This window comes from Micromys minutus, assembly GCF_963924665.1.
Source record: "Micromys minutus genome assembly, chromosome: 21".
NCBI lineage: Eukaryota > Metazoa > Chordata > Mammalia > Rodentia > Muridae > Micromys > Micromys minutus.
The window spans coordinates 88,598-94,637 of NC_137956.1; the positions used below are offsets into that span (position 1 = coordinate 88,598).

Genomic DNA, 6,040 nt, shown 5'->3' on the forward strand with positions numbered 1-6,040 from the left:
CATAAACATTAAAAAAAAAAAAAAAAAAAAAAGGAAAAAAGTGAAGTAAATGGAAAACAGGCCCTTTAGTGACTGTTCAGATGAGGTGCTAAGTCAACAGTCTTGAATTACAGAAGCTGGAAGAACAGTAAGAGGATGCAAGCTTCAGCAAGTTTGAACTGGAAGTACATATTAAAGCAATGCTCTAGAAACAAACCCTGTACTGGAATGAAGGTAAGCATTTGAATTTCACATCAAACTTCAGGATTTGTAAACTGAAGTTTACTCATAAATGCCCATCTAAAAAGATGATGGAAATTCACCCACCAGTGTAGAGAGAATCTCTTATAATTATCACCTGTCAATAAAAAAGCTTATGGCCACTCGCTGAGGCAGGAAATAGGAGGTGGGACACTGGCAGGGGGAGGACAAGGGGAGATGCTGGGGGACACACTGTGATGTGCAGGAAGAAGTGGGTCAGTAATGAAGGAGAGGTAGAACTAACCATGCAGAAGATATAGAATCGTTTGAACAGGCTAAATAAGTTATGAACTAGTCATGGAATGAGCTAAAGCTTATGGCCTAGGCATTTAATAATAAATAATTAATCTCGGAGTTATCATTACAGGAGTAGGGGCTGGGAGGAAAAATGGATTAATTTTTTTTATAAACCAGACACAATGGTTTATATAACATTGCTAGGAATGGTGCTGACATCATACCAAAAACATGTAAGCTATATATTAACAGGGTAAAGCAAATACAGGTAATGGTGTGCAATGTGTTACCAGCACCCAGTGTGCCCTAACTATAGAGCCTGGATTCCATGCTGTGATCTGATTCCCATGGTTGTGTAGCACCGACTGCCCTGGCCATTTGCTAGTGGAATTCCCTATGCTCCACATGACATTCAACAATGCAACTCTCCATAGGTACTGGAGAGATGGATCACAAGACAAAAGTACTTGCTGCCAAGCCTGGCAAGAAGAGTCCCCTCCCTAGTGCCGATATGGGAGGAGGAGAGATTAATACCACAGAGCATAAGAAAGCAATTTCAGAACTTGCCTATTATCAGACAGCTCTCGCCTCCGAGGAAAAAAAAACCCCACAAGAGAAAAAAAACAAAACAAAACAAAAACAAAAACAAAAAAAAAAAAGGTTTGCCCTGAGTGCTGGACTAGATACGATGTAATGGGTATTTGCCATTTCCTATTTCTGGAACTCTGATCCAAGAACAAACAGCAAGAGAAGCATGAAAAACTCAGCTCATGTGTCTCATTCATTGATCTGGCTGCTCACAGTTCAACAATTACTGCTAGAGCAGGGGACGGGAGAGGGGGACACGGATGTGACTACAGGAGGACAGTAATTAGTGCTCTACTCTGCTGGAGAAGGATGAGTGATGAGGAGGGGCGGGAGGGCAGCACAAGGGGGTGCCACAGAGTGACAGGAGAGGCCATGCAGGTTTATGAACAATTCAAACAAAACAACCCGACAGCAGTGCTTGCCTCTCCAAGTCTACAACCTGAATTCAATCCCAAGATCCCACAGGATGAAAGGGGAGATGGGGACAGGCAGACAGACAGACACATATGAAATGCATAATACAAGTTAGAACCTTCACTCTACTAGGTCTACTGGGCTCAGAGAAAGACATCTGAACTTTAAAACAGTTGACATAGTTTCTTTCCTTTCAATATCCTGTGAATTCAATTCCTATGACTTCTATTGGCTATCCCCGTTCCTTGGAGGACTGTGAAGCCTGTGACCCACTACAGAAACTTATTATAAAACAAACATCAAGTTACTTGTTCATAATTTTAGCCTGGAGCTAAGGGTGGTGGTGTATGTCTGTAATCCCACCCAGGTTACACAGGAAGACACCATCTCAAAAAGAGCTGAGAGCAAACTGCCTCAATAAGCACGGCAAAGGAAAATCGGGCTAACACAAGATGGTAATAACAATCGAAAGGAAAATCATCAAAATGTAAAGTATTGTTCCAAATCACAGGAAATGCAATAGTTGCTTTTATCATTTTTTTAAAATAAATATTTAATAGAAATAGTTCCTTAACATCATTTGGCCCTCTGAAAATTTGTTTTTAGTAAGTGACATTAGGAAGATCAAGAAAAATTTATAAAGATACTGGGAGGGGAGACTAAAAACTGAAGAAAGCAAACAGACGAAATGCAAACTTCAGGGAGGAAATTATATTTGTAAAATAAAAGTATGCAAATTTTTTGCATAAGGCGCTTCAGGTGGACCAGGCAGAGCAAAGTCAATGGACCCTTTGCATACAACCAGCTGAGCGGGCGGTCCTCCCAGGGAGCTAAGCTTTTCACCATCCAGACAGCAAGGCATTTTCTGTCTCCCATTTCCTTCTAATAAGCGAGTCCTAGAAGCACTGAATTACCACTATTTCCTTCCCTTTCACGGGGCAGAAAGCCATAACTTCCAGAAGTACAATAGGGCCATGTAGGGCCATGTAGGGCCATGACTAAGGCAAGCTACTCAGAAAAGAATCTCTTTTTCTCTAGTCCATTACCGTCTCACTCACAAATCAACAATAGGCACTAAGAAACGGGAAACAGTGCAATTTCACACATGTGAACAGAGCCTACACCACACAGGACTGAGTATTTTCTTGTCAGTGTAGCATGTGATTCTTCAGCCACCTGCTCAATAATCCCTCTTCAGCTGCACAGCTGCCGCTGCCGCGCCACATGCCTTGCTAGGCAGGTGCTTCTGGTGAATTACCTGTTCTCCAGTGAAAAGAGTCCTTCACTGACACTGAGCTGACCCAGAACCTGCCAATCAGCACCACCTATCTTCCTTCTGCCTGTCACAGCCGAGGTGAGATGAGGGCACTACTTAACGTACTGTGGGTTTTGTGGTCTGTCGTTGCTCTTGTATGTTTAAAAAAAGAAAATAAAGAAGATGTGAGAATTAAGCTGCTGAAGAGAAAACCTGCCGCACAACCAAAGGCATTAGTCCCGTCCATGCAGGTTGTCAACATAGAAATAACAATTGTTTAGCAGCTTCTGGAGCAGTGCAAATGTTAAGATGCCTGGCAAAGAAGTAGAGAGAGGAAGCAGAGTGGCAGCCAGTGGAGAACAAACATCCCGCAAGTCTGGACCCTCCAGGCCTGATCCAGGCTCAAATGTTGACAGTCACATAAATAAGGGGTGGCACTTGCGCTTAACAGAGCAATCAGGAACCCCTCACAAATCGTCCGGGTCCAGGCATGTAGCTGCTAAATGCTAACTGTAACATATTAGTACAAGGAACCACATCCACACACAGCATAACCATAAGCACTGAGGTGTCTATATAAAGACTTCTCTGAAGGGAATACTTCCTACCAAGAAGGTGGAGGTGAAGAATTCAAAGTGACTTCTGAAACCGTCACTCAAAATGTTGTCTAAGGGATGGTCACACTCAAAAGTCCAATTCTGAAACCAATAAATCTAATCAAGGCAAACTTAATGTGAGGATCTGCCTTCACTGACAACATTCAAGGGAAAAAAAAAAAAAACGCCAATAGCCCAAGAAGAAAAAAGCCTTAAATCCAGTTTAACTGGAGCATGCTAAGAAGCCTGGGACATATCATTAGAAACAGTCTAGAGCAGACAATACTTCTTTAAGGCTTAAAGACAGTTCTACTTAAAAGAAAAAATTAAGTATTAAAACAAGCTGGTTTTCTCCTATCAAAGTCCCACCATCTAAATGCCAGGCCATCATGTGAGGAAACCCTACAACATAAACAGATAATGGAGGGAGAGACCACAGTTAGCACTTATTGTCTTGAAAGACCTTTTCCAAAAATCAAAGTCCCTGTTCAATGATAAACTACAGAAAATGGTTAGATAGCTATTTTATACACTGTGTACTGAATACAATCCCCTTTACAATGAATTTTTAAAAAGACTTCTTTAAGGTCTTGCATGAAAACAGCTTTTCTAGCCCCATATATATGTAATTGTTACGTATCTGCAGTAATTGATATGAGAAAGAGACTTAATGGTAGGAAAATACTTCTGGGAGACTTTGATGACACAGTCAAGGATATGATTCTTCCTATCCTTCTTTAACACTAGAGCCAAATGGTTTTCAGCAGTCCCTCTCTGTGGCTAATTTCTCCCCACAATACCAGAATCATCTTCTTTTTTAAGTATTGAATTGTAAAAGGAAAGTTTTGTTTTCAAAGCTTGTCTGGGCAAATTGAAGTGGCTTTTTTTTGTTGTGGTTATGTAATTATTCGCCAGGAAGTCACCATTTAAAAAGGTTATCTGGGTTCAGGGCATAAGTGCATACCGGTAATTGCTAGAACTAAGCAGGCTGAGGCAGAAGGATTTTGAGTTAGAGACCTGTTGGGGGAGGGGCACTGGTCCTTGACTGCCCTCTTACTCATATACTGGTCGTCAGTGGTTTTCCTAGGAGAACGAACAAAAATAACTGCAGGAAGGTCCCATTTCTATTCAGAAACATTTAAACAGGATCCTCTTTCTGCAGTCACCTTCCTCAAAGGTCTCCCACAAAGCTTGAGGGTGGCGTGTCCCGGACGCTACTACCCCATAACTTAGTTATAGGCTAACCAAAGAGGCAGGCACAACATGGCTGGCATCCTCTGTTCTTCTGAAAAATGTGTGCCAGTGAGCCCTGCATTGTTCCTCACTCAAAAAGAAGAGCCTTTCTGTCTGGCCTCCTCCAATGGCAAGCCCCAGTCTGGAAAAGGAAGAAAATGGCACTGAGGAGCCTGGGAGATGGAGCATATCCAAAGCTCTCAGACAAGACTTGAACCTATGACCTTCACTGTGTACACAATAGGCGGGTGAGAGGGACCGGTTTATCTCTGCTGCAACAGTTCTCAGCCCTGGGGTAGCACTCCTGACAAAATGACACGACTATTGTGTGGCAGAACAGTCATCTCTCACAACAGCCTAAACCAGCACTCCCTCCCCCAAGACAAAGCAGCAGGGGTGAAATTAACTCAAGGCTGCAGAGCAAAGCCTAAGACAGAAAAGAGAGGCCTGTGGGGGCTTAGGGATTCTCCTCAACCCCTGGGGCTCTGGACACAGGGCTGGAAACAAACAGGCTTTCTCCCCCATCTTTCCCACTCTCATTTAGGTAGGAAGCGGTTTCTGAGAGAATTTAATCATCTGTGATTTGTTCAGAAATATTCTCCCTGAAGGGCTCTGCTCTCTCCACCCTGTGTGAGCCTAATTCCTAGAAGCCGAAATGACTGTTTGCAGCTGCCTGTTTCACAAACACACATTAATTGGTCAGATGTGTCTCCTCCTCCTCAGCCCCAGAGGGAGGAAGGAGAATCTGAGCAAAGCACAGAGAGGATCCAACCGTAATTACACATAAAGGGAAAAGAGGGCAGCATGGGTTTTCCAAACAGGACAGGGTCTCAACCCCTCCCGGGTATACAGGGACAGCAGTTTAAAGTCCAGGCCTAGGAATCCCTCCATCTTGAAGAAAAGGACAGGAGTAAATGTGACCTAAGACTGGGAAGGCGCACACACCCACAGCCTACTGACTGCACGCTCCCAGCCACCTTGCTCCCTTTCCCGGGCCGCGCACACGTCCTGCTTCCAACCCTCCGTTCCCGACGCTCCCGAGTCCCTAACGAGCCCCAGCCGCCCGGGGCCCCCTCAGCAGAGCCTCAGAAAACTCTCTGGCCTGCCCCTACCAGACTATCCCGGCCACCGCCACCCTCAGCCCGAACCGCCGGGGCCACGCTTTGAACTTCACCTCAGGCCCCCTCCCCCACCCACGCAACGACCCCGCTCTCCCCGCACACACCTTCCCCTCGCTCCGCCCCGGCCCCCAACCCCCACTTCCTCCGCCGGCGCCGCTCCTCCGGCGCCCTCCGCGGCCCTCGGCGCCGGGCCTCCCTCTGCGTCGCCTCCCCCCGCCCAGCCCCGGCTCCACACAAAGCTTAGACTCACCGCGCGGCCGGTCCCGGGAGACGCCACCTCCGCCCGCCCGGGGCCCCGGGCCGCAGAGTCACCACTGCTACACGTCCCGGGCCGCCATCTGGGCCGCGGCCCCTCC

The 6,040-nt window shown here is 45.8% G+C and overlaps 1 protein-coding gene across 1 annotated transcript in view; it reads right to left on the bottom strand.

The window, feature by feature from the left end:
* ZNF609 (zinc finger protein 609) overlaps window positions 1-6,040 on the bottom strand; it is a gene marked incomplete at its 3' end in the record, with an annotated part of 92,276 nt that extends 86,236 nt beyond the window's left edge. The window contains exon 1 of the mRNA XM_080933993.1: window positions 5,935-6,040. The remainder of the gene's footprint in view (window positions 1-5,934) is intronic.